The sequence below is a fragment of the Dermacentor andersoni genome, chromosome 1 (genome assembly GCF_023375885.2).
Source record: "Dermacentor andersoni chromosome 1, qqDerAnde1_hic_scaffold, whole genome shotgun sequence".
In the NCBI taxonomy this organism is placed as follows: Eukaryota; Metazoa; Arthropoda; class Arachnida; order Ixodida; family Ixodidae; genus Dermacentor; species Dermacentor andersoni.
Genome location: NC_092814.1, coordinates 192734335 through 192748942, shown reverse-complemented (window position 1 = coordinate 192748942; position 14608 = coordinate 192734335). Strand labels below are relative to the sequence as shown.

General features: G+C 45.9%; 1 protein-coding gene across 1 annotated transcript in view; it reads left to right on the top strand.

Annotated features, from left to right (window-relative positions):
- The window catches only part of VAChT (Vesicular acetylcholine transporter), a 271655-nt gene that overhangs the window by 59195 nt on the left and 197852 nt on the right, over positions 1-14608 (top strand). The gene's annotated exons all lie outside the window — the stretch shown is intronic.

Below are 14608 nucleotides of genomic sequence, written 5' to 3'. Positions count from 1 at the left end.
AACATTGTGCAGTGACCCGCAGCGTTGTTTGAACCACCCAATCAAACACTCTCCAAGTCAATAGGAAGTCGCTATTATTTGCTTTCAAATCGAATAGAATTGCGTATACCTTAACAGCTTTTTCTTATCTAATTGGCTAACAAGAGGCAAGGAGCATGCAGAAGGAGAGAGGTTATCAGTAGAGCCGATCTAGCGCAGTAGAGAACTGGATGAAGGGTGGTACCGGCGTCTGCGATTCACCTGCTTGATAAAGTGGAAGCTTGGGCGAGTTGGTGATTCAATATCAACATGACTGCACAGTGCAAAAGACGAGGATAGAAGAAAGGACAGCGCCTGTGTCGTGTCCTATCTTCTGTCCTCGTCTTTTGCGCTGTACAGATAATAAATAACTATATATATATATATATATATATATATATATATATATATATATATATATATATATATATATATATATATATATATACAAATAAATCCATTATATCCTGCAGCTCTGAGTTGCTAGTGACAGAGCGATCAGTGGGCAAACATCTTATATTCCTCCTCGCTATTAAAAAAGCATCAGTTTTGTTCGCTGTACTAATACATCTTTAATGCGCATCATCACTTTAAGGTGGTGAGTTTCGGCGGTTTTGTGGCGTCGCGTGACAGACAGGCGAAGTGAGTACAGCCCGAGAACTTTCGACCAATATCGGAGGGCAAATGACGAAAAAAGTGTATAATTGTAAATATTTTTTTGGTCAGTCAAATCAGGCATAAGAGATGTGTGTACACGTGATATCAGATGGGGGCGGGTCGCGGTTTTCGTGACATCGCGTGATAAACTGGCAAAGTGGGGGTGGCCCGAAAAATGTTTCATCAGTCGTAGAAGGCTGATTGACGTCATAGAACAGAAACAGTTTGGAATTGCTTTAGATTATAGCGCTTCTGATGCTATCTAGAGTGGCAGATAAAGACAGTTACGTATCTGTGTGGACACAGTTTTCGATTCACTGGTTAACTTAATGTTGTCTTGTTTCGTTTTTATCTTCTTCCGCTTATAACCTTTTACGTATGGCTTCCAAGCTGTTTTCACTTCATATCAAATATGAGTCGCTCTTATTGTAGCCCAGCAAAGTGCGTGACCCCTAAAACCGATCTTCGTGCCCTTCTCCCAAATAAAGGAGTTATGTGCTGTACAATGACTTGCGCGAACACTCCTAGCACCTGAAATTTGCCTGACAGCTGCGAACGACACTTGAAGCTAACGACTCTCACTCAGTGCTGCTGCCTAATTCACTTGGTGCGGTTCCGCAAATTTTGTTGCTGATCCTTCACTGCAAGATGTTATACCGTGTGTCTCAGCTGACGTAAGCCAAGTTGTTTAAAGAAAACTATTAGAACAACGCAGTGCAAGATACGATTTTAAGACCTACGCTGTTCGGTTGTCAGAGGCCTGGCGACCGTACACTGTAGGCCTTGAAATGGTATCTTCCGGTGTGTTTTTTGAGTGTTCTGTTTTTCTTTGTACAGCTTGGCTAACCTTAGCTGGGACAACCTATATACTGATTTTCTCAACGTTGTGGCGTCACATCGTGTACCAGGTCTCAACACCAGTCCGGTTGTTTAGTATGTCAGTCCGTCATTGTCACGAAAGAGTGCCAGGTTAATTGTTGACTCGTCATCGTTTGAGCACATGACACTGCATGTAGTTCTCTCCGTTTGTTGAGTCGTGTATGTAACGCAATAGAGCCAGCTGTACCCTCTCTTGTACTATAAATGTCTCTCTCTATATTTCTCTCTCTCTCTCTCAACTGTTCCAGTTGAAGCTAGGTTAAGCGCAACAAGCCCACTTCCAAAATTTTAAAAGCAACGTGCGTGCTATTGTTAGGCCCTCGCGAGCAGTCCGGTGGTAAAAAGAAGTTCTTAGCTATGTCTCTCGGCACTGCGAAGTTCCCCAGCCGAAATTGTGAAGAATTTCGTATAACAATTGCTGGTGACCTGGACATGCTGCTGCCACCGGATGTGAGGTCAATCACAATAATATGTTGCTGCGGTCCTTGCCACGCGTAGAGCTATTACGTCTCAGTGTCAATAGGTTCGATAGCGAACACATGCTCGTTGATGCAGTCGCGTCGCAAAATTAGCAAGCATCATACCTCATGTTGTACAGAGAACGTTGGTGTTGTCTTAAAATGAAACAGCGCAGCACCTGAGCGTGTTTCACTATAATGGTGCCGTGTGAATGCTACGACGAGAGTTTGTGAGGAGTCTACTTTGTCTCCCTGTATCCCAAAGCCCCTCGAGCGGTCTTCTTACCGCTGCGCTGTAGCCAGTAGCTGTGTCAGACGCGTTGCTACGATGTGGTTGCTCCTTTAATTTTTTTATATATTTTATGACGAGAAAGCCAGGAAAGAATTTATTACGCAAAGCAAGCAGTTACAGCCTTTAAACAACAGGCAACACTCACGACCACAAATGACCTTTGTAGTTCAGAGGTGACCCGGGTAATTATTCGAGCCACACCGCCTGCCTTCTTCAGGGACACGTAAAACGAGCTTGAGTTTTCTTCCATAATGTGAAAAACGGGTAAATTAGAAGCCTCCAGGTCTTGTAACGCTATTGCCTCTTCTTTTTGACTTTTCCCGAGGTTCCCATTGCTTGAAAGTTAAACGCGAGGCCGAGAATCACGGGTGTTTATAGCAGGTTTGCCTTCTTATTTGTGCATAACAGACGTGAGCGCTGGACGTTGGCGTGAAAATAAAAGTTTATTTTGGCCTCTCTCCGGTCGAAGCAATGCTTTTGTTGCCAAAGGCAGCCGCTTGTTTCTCGATGTTGTTCTTTGTCATGCAAGAGCGACAACCTCAAAAGCTATTGGTTTTCGTATCCTATTGTACTTGGCCATGACGGCCAACAAACAGCCACTAAGGCACGTCAAGCTTACTCACATGTTCACGTGACAAGCCTCCTGACACCCAAACTCGAATGTAAGCGATGGTATTTTAAACACTACTTTGGATGCCTTGCGTGTATATTTTGAAAAGAAAGATGCCAGCAGTCTGATTAAGCCTGTTTGCCTTTTGCCAGGAAAGGTTTAAGGTCGCTGCAGGCCTAATGTTTCACCTTTGTTCGTATAAAGTTCAGGAGAAGCGGCACTTTCTCGTGCCAATTCACCACCACCACAGGCTCCTCGCAGACAAAACAACAACAGATATTTATCAATTCGGCTGGGGCGATTTCTTTTTTAATTTCATTGCCACGAAAAGCGATGTCGTGGGCTGAGGCTCAACTAAACTCGGCAGCGTTTTCCGCACAGCTGTTTGACGTACATGGCAGCCTATATTTTTGGGAAGTGTGCGTCCGTGCGTGCGTGCGTGCGTGTGTGTGCGCGTGTGCGTGTGTGTGCGTGTGTGTGTGTGTGTGTGTGTGTGTGTGTGTGTGTGTGTGTGTGTGTGTGTTTTCCCGAGTAACAGCTGTGAACAACTCGTTGGGGCGTCTATTGTGCATGCTCCCCCGGTAACAAACTCCTTAAGCGCAGTTAAATCAACTCTTTGTCGTTGTTTGTAATTATCCCACACTCAATACGCGTAATATTTGTTTTGGTGTGTGCTTCAGGGGGCTTTTTTCCCTGTGCAGTTACCAACCACAGTCATGTGTAAATGTGACGTAATGTTTTCCCATGCTTTGTGTCTATCAGCCAGCAATACTCAATAGGAGCGCTTCGGCAGCGTTACTGATATCTAGTTGTATCTTCGGGGCGCCACGTAAAAGCGGAACGCGTAATGGCATCGAGACCACGTGGCAAAGCCACATATGTAAAATTAGAGCAGTATCTCTCTGTTTTAAGGCAGAGTCTACGATGAAGACATATCTCTTATCCATATTGACCTTGACCCGGTGTTTCAGTCGCCTTCAGCTGTCGCGGCGTTACGACATGTTGCTTCTTGTAGGGTGATGCAAGCCGCTTGTTTTCCGTGGAAACCAGTGGTCTTTATTCCGCAGATGATTGCATGTTACTGAATTATGTGTAAAGCAAGATGCGACAGATGTAAGAAGTTGCAGGTGTGTGAATGAAACTGAATTACGTTCGTTGACGTTGCTGCCACATTGATTTCGTTCATGTCGATGTGTCTGTGTGTAAATAAAGATATAAAGAAGAGTTATATCGTGACTTCTGCTGTGATCTTGTTAGCTGGTTCCAATACTCTATGCGTGAAGCCTATATAGCTAATGAGGCCATAATAACGAAATAAACAAGCAAAAGAATAATAAACAATATTTGCTCCCAATCTCCTCTGACCTCGTCCACTTCTTCCATTATGCATTTCCGCAAATTCGACTGAGACTCCTTTTGCCTACAGATGTCAAGAGCGTGGCCTAGCACTGCGCATGCGCAAGATGAAAAAAAAAGATGGTGTACCACGTGGACAATCAGGACAGAAATGGTCCTTTCTTATTCATCACACAGAACGGGCCAGTTCTACTATCTGCATAACACATGTTTTCTTTTTCACGTCTATCGGCTTATGAGTATCATCACCGTTATATGAGAACAGCGACCATGGGCCCTATAACGCAAAACTATTCCAACATGTGTTTATTCCAATCTCCTGGCGTCAAATTCACGTAACCGCCGACGCAAGCATCGGGCGGTGACCCGCCGCATTACCGGAAAAGTCCAATCAAACGCTCTCCTCGTTTACGGGAGGTCACTTTTGTTTGATTTCACAACAAATAGCGTTGCCTACATTGAGCAATTTTTCTTATCTAATTGGCTGACAAGAGGCGATGAGCACGCTCAGGTGGAGAGGGTTTCGATGAGGCCGAGCCATAGCAGGGAAAATACATAACGAGACAAAGAGGGTGGTGCCGGCGTCTGCGACTGGTCGGCTTTCCCTTACTTAGGTTGCGATGGGTTGTTTAAAATCGCGGCGGCGTGCAACGGACAGTTAAATATGCCGCTGAAACGGATACTCAGCAAATAGAAGAGTTAATAGGGCAATGTCGTAAACGTGCCTAAAGTGCTCGATAACGTTATACGGTCACGCAAAGCGTTTTGTTATACGCAAACAAACGCATTCTCTCTGGCATGTGAGGGTAGTCAGTGTGCGAGCGATCGGCGGCAGCCATCTTCAATTCCTTCCGGAACGGGGCAGTCTCCCGCTATTCAGAAAAAAAATCTAGTTTTGTTCGGCATATTAATCCATCTTTAACGCGTACACATCACTTTGACGCAATAAGTTTACGCTGTTTTGTGACGTCCAGAGACAGACAGGTGATATGGGTGCATCCTGAAACCTTCTGACCAATAGCAGAGGATTAATGGTAAGAAGGCGTCGAACCAGAAATAATTGAAAATCCAGAACCAGAAAATAATCTTTTGTTCAGTCGAATCATGCATAATCAGTGTGTACACGTCCTATTCCTAGTAGATTGTTCTAGAGAAACTGGCCACCCTGTATACGCAATGCCTCATGACCTCAAGCGTACCGGAATCTTGGAAGAACGCTAACACAATCCTAATCCATAAGAAAGGGGACGCCAAAGACTTGAAAAATTATAGACCGATCAGCTTACTGTCAATTGCCTACAAACTATTTACTAAGGTAATCGCAAATAGAATCAGGAGCACCTTAAACTTCTGTCAAGCAAAGGATCAGGCAGGATTCCGTAAAGGCTACTCAACAATAGACCATATTCACACTATCAATCAGGTGATAGAGAAATGTGCGGAATATAACCAACCCTTATATATAGCTTTCATTGATTACGAGAAAGCGTTTGATTCTGTCGAAACCTCAGCAGTCATGGAGGCATTACGGAATCAGGGTGTTGTCAGAGTTGTCGGACGGTCGTACCGCTGTCGACCAGATGTAGGAGTCGTCGCACTATCTCGCCGCTGCCACCATTTGAAGGATATGAAGGTCGTAGACAGGAACTCGGTGAACAGGATTTATTTACATATTAACAGTTTAACCCTTTCGGCCCTGGTGATGTCAATTGACACCACAAGAGAAATGGTACCTCCACGCAAAGAAAACGAAACAAGAACTTGCAATTTTTCGCCCGAAAAGAAGTCCGGGCCCACCTACTTCCATGGACAACAGTATCGCCGCGTTTTCTCGAACGCTGAATTCACGACGAAGAAGAAGAAGCGGCGACATCATGGCGAACGCGGAGCCGGGTGAGTTCCGACTTTCTGCAACTGTAGCTACGTTATTCCCTTGGATTATGTGCCCAGTTTTTTGTATGTTGTGCCTTAGTAGTGCATTAGTGAGAAGACGTTTGAAATATTTTGTTTGCACGTGCAGCTTTTTCGCAGTGGCATGCTTTTGTCATGTACGATTTTGACACCGTCAGGGCTCAACGGTTGCCAATGGCGGTGTGCGAGTCGACTGCGGCGCCTCTTTTAGACGCGTGATATCTGAATGAATGCTGATGCGGTATATCAATTACTCTGTTTCTTTTTGTTCACAGGTGCGGGTATACCTGTGACTTCGTTTTATCCGTGTCACCGAACCCGTTCCACACGGCTACAAGCAACAATAGACGCGCTGTTCGAGGAGCTCGACAATGGCAACTTGTCCGACGTAGACGGCAAATTTTGATGACTCTGACGACAAGGGTGTGCGGCATTGTGCTTCTGATAAAGCTCAAATGGAGAGCGACAGTGAAAGCTCCGATGACGAGAGGGCACTGGACACATCTGGCAGATGGAGACGAGAATCGTTCAAGGCACCGGACTCAACCTACACAGGTGATGTCCACGAATCACCGGAACTCGGAGAGCTGCTGTCACCCTATGAGTATTTCGAAGGCAATGAGCCGAATATTGTATTTCTGGAGCTGGCTGAAAAAGCGAACCAGTACTGGGTGATTCACGAAGACAGCTCCGTCAACGCCAACGAGGCAGAGATAAGGCGTATAGCGGCACTACATCTCACGATGGATGTTCTCCACTACCCGAGGCTGGGACTTTATTGGAAGCCGAACATGAAGTGCGATCTTGTGGCGTCTGCAGGCATATCGCGCAACCGTGAATCATCCGGACTCTACCGACCGCCTCTGTAAAGTGAGGCCACTGCTTGATGATTTCCAAAGCAAGTGTAAATCACTTGTAGCAGAGGAGCGCCTCTGCGTAGCTGAGCAGATGGCGCCTTTCAAAGGGCAGCTTGACATAAAACAGTATGTCAAAAGCAAGTCGCACCCATGGGGCATGGAAATATTTATGCTGTGCGGGGAATCTGGCCGCTTATATGACTTTCTACCCTATCAGCGGTCCACAACAAAGATCGAAGACCCCGTCAAACAGCACTATGGTGTTACAGGCGCGATAGCTGACAGAATTCCATCTGGTGTGGGACACAAGCTTTTTTCGACAACTATTTCCCGTTATGCCACTGCTCAGTGATAGGTTGTGTAAAATATTTGCTGCCGGCACTGCAATATCGAACAGTGGTGAAAAGTGCCCTTTGAAGACTAAAAAAGTACTGAAAAAGGTGGCGGCGGTTCTCACGACGGTTCTACCGTTCACTCATGAAAGTGGACCTTGAGAATGACGTTTCATATTATGAACCTCGAGTGGTCAACGCTTGATTTGAGTACAGGCGTGACGCAGACAGAGCAACCCTAAGCAGCTTAACCTCCTTGACTTCGTTGTAAGAGTCATTGAGCTACTGTCAGCAGCTGGGTCGAAACCTGTGGCACCCAAGAGGGGAAGGCCTTCACTGTCACCATTGGAGGCTTCAAAACACCCAAGAATGGCAGAAAACAGACCTGTCCAGGATGTAAGTTTTGATCAGCATGACATTGCCAACTTCACAATGACACGAGGGAAAGAAGATGCAAGATGGCAGGCTGCACAGGAAGAACCCGCCTAATGTGCGAGAAATTCAAGGTTCACTTGCGCCTAACAAAGTGGCGAAACTGCTTCAGGGCTCTCCATACGCGTGTATAAAATCTCTTTGATCACTTTGACGATGTTGAGTTGCCCTATGTCCTTTTGAATAAAGCTGCCGCATATTTCACTTTGCAACCATTGAGCCCTGATGTACGGTTTTGACACCATGCTTGTAACTCTGTAAGTACCGACGTTATGAAGTTGAAATTTTTTGGCGATGTTATTTATGTCCTAAACAAGAAAGAAAATGCATCGAAAAAAATCTGTAAAGAAAATAAAAAAATCAGGGCTGAAAGGGTTAACCAAGATACATTGGCTGTCTAGCGCGACTCCCATATGGAGCCCGCAAGACTAACATACAGCAAACAGTTTACGAGCACACAGCTCACTAGTACATTTCTAGTATGACAGAGCACTCAGCTCCCGAGAACGAGCACGACACGAGCACACCCTAGCAGCCGGCAAACGCTCCTTATAAGCCCTTGCTCGACGTCATAGTTCGACGTCATTCAAGATGACCCGCCTTTTTGGAGGATGAGGTGTGTCGGAGCAGGAATGGTCGGGAAGGTTCGTCCAAGCATTGTAAACTCGCCGCCGCCCCGCACTATGGCTCACACACACAAAGGCACACACATTCGAGCCCATACACACAAAGGCTCCGGAGTCGACGACCGAGGGCTTCGTAGAACTGTGCTCCGTCTCGGGTGGCGCGGCGGAGTACCACATTCCTGAGCTGACCGCGCGCCACGTGGCTGCCGGTCATCCGCAGTTCTCGGTACCGTCCAGCTTTCAGTGCCGACGCCAGAGGGCTTCGTAGAGCTGCTTTGTCCCGGGTGGCTCGGCCAAGTACCAATTTCCGGAGTTGATCGCGCGCCACGTGGCCGCCGGCCGTCCGCAGTTCTCGGAAGGGCGCCCCGACTGGTGGGCTTGGAACACGTGCAGCGGGCTGAAAGCTGGCACGTTGCCACCCTGTACGGCCATTCTTAACAGTGTAGACGAGCCGTATGTAAAAATACTGAAAGATATGTATAGCGGCTCCACAGCCACCGTAGTCCTCCATAAAGAAAGCAACAAAATCCCAATAAAGAAAGGCGTCAGGCAGGGAGATACGATCTCTCCAATGCTATTCACAGCGGGTTTACAGAAGGTATTCAGAGACCTTGATTGGGAAGAATTGGGGATAAAAGTTAATGGAGAATACCTTAGTAACTTGAGATTCGCTGATGATATTGCCTTGCTTAGCAACTCAGGGGACCAATTCCAAGGCATGCTCACTGATCTGGAGAGGCAAAGCAGAAGGGTGGGTCTAAAAGTTAATTTGCAGAAAACTAAAGTAATGTTTAACAGTCTCGGAAGAGAACAGCAATTTACAATAGGTAGCGAGGCACTGGAAGTGGTAAGGGAGTACATCTACTTAGGGCAGGTAGTGACGGCGGATCCGGATCATGAGACGGAAATAATCAGAAGAATAAGAATGGGCTGGGGTGCGTTTAGCAGGCATTCTCAGATCATGAACAGCAGGTTGCCATTATCCCTCAAGAGAAAAGTGTATAATAGCTGTGTCTTAAAAGTACTCACCTGCGGGGCAGAAATCTGGAGGCTTACGAAAAGGGTTCTACTTAAATTGAAGACGACGCAACGAGCTATGGAAAGAAGAATGATGGGTGTAACTTAAGGGATAAGAAAAGAGCAGATTGGGTGAGGGAACAAACGCGAGTTAATGACATCTTAGTTGAAATCAAGAAAAAGAAATGGGCATGGGCAGGACATGTAATGAGGAGGGAAGATAACCGATGGTCATTAAGGGTTACGGACTGGATTCCAAGGGAAGGGAAGCGTAGCAGGGGGCGGCAGAAAGTTAGGTGGGCGGATGAGATTAAGAAGTTTGCAGGGACGACATGGCCACAATTAGTACAGGACCGGGGTTGTTGGAGAAGTATGGGAGAGGCCTTTGCCCTGCAGTGGGCGTAACCAGGCTGATGATGATGATGATAATGATGATGATGATGATGATGATGATGATACGTCCTATCAGATTGGGAGCTATCGCGGTTTTCATGGCGTCGCATGACAGACAGACGAAGTAGGGGTGGTCCAAAAAGTTTTTGACCAATCGCGGAGTGCTGATTGCAGAATTGGAATGAAAAAGTTTGGAATAGCTTTACGTTATAGAGCCCCATGTCTCTTCTTTGGCTTCGTGCGTGGAACACGTGTGATATCACACGCACATGCGACGCTGGGCTGTTCCGCCTCAACCTGGACGGTAAGCGAACGGTGAAGGCACATGCTCAGCACGATTCACGTGAATATTCCGCGAGGCTTTTAGGTCTCCAATGATGGGAGGTAATGTTTTTTTTTTTCTTTATCTATCTCTTTGAGCAGATGATTGGGGAAGAAACCGGGGGGAGGGGGGAGGTAAACTTCACACTGTCGCACAGGAGCGGGCAAGTGATTTTTTGTTTGCAGTGATAGCTGTTACAGTTTCTTCCGTAATAGATATACGCCGTTGGACGTAAGTGATGCCAGCTGCAGACTTCTTAAATCATGCTGCGGTCTCTGTTATCACAGTTGCACAAGCCTGGCGAGCTAAGGGAACGTCAGTGCAGCATGCGCTACGAAAAAAATTGCGAACACGTTAAGTCACGAGGAAGTAAATGATATCCGATTTGGGCCATTATGTCGTGTTCCTAAAAACTATTGACGAGCAGTGAATAGCGATAATCTAGATAGCCTTTTGCTAAAGAAAACTAGGTTTTTCGTTTACGTTGTGGAAGATAAGTGGTCAATTACACTTGGAGCGTAATGTTTTTACACCTGCATTTGTTATAGGGGCTTACCAGAACTTGGTGTCATAATGATTAACATACGTTGTGGAGTCGCTGACACTTTTGACGAGAAGGATAAATATTTCCCGTGGTTTTTAATTCCTGGTATTACATTAACAAAAATAGGCCAATGGTGGGCCAAGTAGCACCTGCCAAGAAGGAAGTGATTTGACATCGCTGCAAGTTCTACGCGGTTCCCATACATTTCCTGAAGAAATATCTAAGGCAAATGCAAGCGCAAACAAGAGCAGCAGTCTGTATTGCATGGTGATCTCGCAGCCGTATTTCAGTGTAAACGGTGGGCCAGCGCGGGATGCTACATTCACTCGACTTTGTGTCTGATTATGTGATTTATTTATTTTAAGTGTCGCTACGGTGGAGCAATTGCCGGCAGCAACTGCAAGGCTAATCCCACCAGTAGCCTACAACAACTCAACTCAACTCAACTCAACTTTTGTAGGGTTCTGGCTGGGCCCGGACCAAGGTATACTTTCGGCGTCAAATGAAACGCCAACAGCGGAGCGCATGGCCGAAGCGTAATTGAAGGCATAGTATGCGCTGTGCGGTCATCACCATTGACAGGGCGCGCACATCCGGTTTGACGGAACTGCGCGACGATGTCCCCCTGTTCTGCTTCACTTTCATTTGAAAACGAGAAAAGAAAAAGAATACAGAAGCTAAAATATCGCAACCTACCGCGAGTATTACCGCACAGTGCAGAGAAACCGCATGCGCCATCGGCGTCAAATGAAACGCCAACAGTGGTGCGCGCGGTACAGTTTGCGTCGTCATCATTACAGTGCCGCCATATTCTCTCGCTTTCAAATAAAACAGTACCAGAACAGACAGGAAAATATTCATGTATGGGGGAAGCAGGTGGTGTGAAACCGGATGTGCGCGCCTGTCAATGGAGATGACTATACTCGCGGACAACTTTCTGTGGCTATGAAGGGAAAGCTACGGGGACGGAGCTTCTGCACATGTGTTAAGGCTCCAAGTTGTCCGCCAGCGTCTGACAGTGCTTTTGGTTGCTCGGAATAGACGGTGAATCGGCGCAGCTTCCACGTGCGACGGTTTCGCGTTTGCCCAGACGCGGAAGGGAAAAGCCACAAAATAAGTAAACTTTTACATTCAGTGGTGTGTTTTGTCTTGTTTAAATGTTGCTAATAAGGTATGTATGCTTTCTCTTATCTAGCTTAAACTAACGTGAATGAAAACGTGGAACTCCTTTCAGAAGCGCTCTCACTTTGCCTCCGTAGCTTGCCCTTCATAGCCACAGAAAGTTGTCCGCAAGTATACAGGGTGTGCACTATAAACCTTCAGTTATGCTTCAGCCAAGCACTCCGCTACAGGTGTTTCACTTGACGCCGATAGTAGCTTCATTATCAAACACGCCCGTTATTCATACAAAGCCTGTCTTCAGGAGGCAGTGATACGAAGACGTGGGTATTGTACGTAACAGCTTATGCTTTGGTAACGTGGTAACATTACATAAGCTGTATAGCTGTAACTGGTGCGCACTTTTGGTGAAACTGCGACCTTTGAACGTTATATATATATATATATATATATATATATATATATATATATATATATATATATATATATATATATATATATATATATATATATATATATATATATGCATATATATTCAACTTGGCAGATGCCCCTTAACGCACCCAAATACAAGTTAATCTCGTTTAGTCCAAAGTGCAGTAACTCAGTGTTTCACTATTCGATTAACAAATAACAATACCGTAGTTTTGACGGCCTCATCGTACAAATATCTCGGCGTTTATCTTTCATCGGACTTATCCTGGACAACGCATGTAGCAGCTGTCTCATCCAAAGCTTCTCAATCTCTCGGCTACCTGCGCAGAAACTTGCGCAACACACCTTCTCATGTACGAAAATTAGTACATCTTACTTATGTTCGCCCAGAACTAGAATACGCTTCATCCGCATGGTCACCATATCAAGATTATCTAATCCGTATGTTGGAAGCAGTTCAGAATAGGGCAGCCTGATTCAGCTCTGGCAACTACGACTATCATTCGAGCATTACCCGAATCAAACAAGACCTTCAATTTCAGTCATTGGAAGATCGTCGCGTCATTGCTCGTTTATGTCTGTTTCACAGGTACATCTATAGCAAGAACTTTCACTCTTTGCCGCTTCACGCCCCTGTGCGCACATCCCGACGCATTCACAAAGCACTCAGTTTCAGGCGCATTCATGGTCAAACGTAGGCATTTAAATCATCACCACTACCTAGAGCTATTGCACATTGGAACGGTCTCCCAGATCACATTGCATCCATCTCCAATCGTGGAACATACCGTGATAACCTGAATTCGATGCGTGTTATTGTTGTAGAATGATGTTGCACTTTGCTATTTTTCTGTCATGTAATTACTGTTGCCCCCCTTACTCGATGTCCTTCAATGGGCATGTAAGGTATTGTGAATAATTATATATATATATATATATATATATGCTCCCGTATTTTGCTCTTTTATCCCTTAAATGCTTGAAACCAGTGCCAGTATAATGTAGCGATTCTGTGCGCCTAATTACATGCCACTCTTATAATCCAACGTTCACGGCCGGCTCATCCAATTGACAACGCGGGCGGAGCTCCGCTATGACAACTGACGAAGTGCGAAAAGGAATAGCAGTGGCATAGAATCGTTACGTTATCCTGACCCAAGTTTGCGTCGTCTGTCCATTCTTTCCGTTACGCCATCGGTCAACGTCAGGGCACCTCCTCGTCCTCAGCATCCTCCTTATGCAATGGCGACGAAAAACAAAACTTTGCCTACCCTCGCGGCTTAACCTTAACCGGATTAACCTTTGCCACCTAGCGTTCTTTAAGGTTGTTTACTGAAATATCAGCTGACAGGCTCCAGGAGGAGCCTGTCACCAGGAGGAGCTCCGCCTCCTGGTACCTTAGTACCATGACGAGGAGGAGAAGGAGGAAGTAAAGTGAAAAAAAAATTAAATTATGGGGTTTTACGTGCCAAAACCACTTTCTGATTATGAGGCACGCCGTAGTGGAGGACTCCGGAAATTTCGACCACCTGGAGTTCTTTAACGTGCACCTAAATCTAAGAACACGGGTGTTTTCGCATTTCGCCCCCATCGAAATGCGGCCGCCGTGGCCGGGATGAAGTAAAGTGAGAAGGCAGAGATGTTTACCAGAAATGCATTTGGTTGGCTACCATGCTCTGGGAGACGGGAAAGAGGGAATAGAAAGATGAGATAGAGAAAGGGAGGGGAGGGGGAGGAAAGCCGTGGGGCGCTCGTGCACGCAAGCGGAGGGCCTGAGCAAGTCAAAGGCGTTCATATTGGCCATTGCCTTCATTGCTTAGTACCAGAATGTGATCAGAACTGGTGGCCTCAGTTTCGCTTCGAAATGTGGCTACATTCAGTGGATGGTTTCGGGAAGCCATGGGTTCCTGTTAGCAGTAAACAGAATAATTTTCAGCTATTTCTAACCACGAATACTCTATCTGTTTGTTTATATGTGACGTGTTTGTTCGGGGACCTCGGAACGTTGCACCATGAATGTAGTCTACGAAGGGTTTCACTTCCAGTATATCTAAAGAGTGCATACTACACGTCTTCGAGTCTAGAGTTGGAAATAAGCACGAGGTCGCGGTGTCAAATCCAGGCCACGGCGGCAGCATTTCGATGGGGGCGAAATGCAAAAACGCCCGTATACTTAAGATTTATATGCACGTTAAACAACCCCAGGTGCTCAAAATTAATCCGCAGCGCCACACTACAGCGTGCCTCATAATCAGATCGTGATTGTGGCATGTAAAAACCCTATAATGAATTTTTTAGGGCTGGAAATACAAAAAAACAATTTGTGCTGTACTTCGTCCGTGACTTGAGC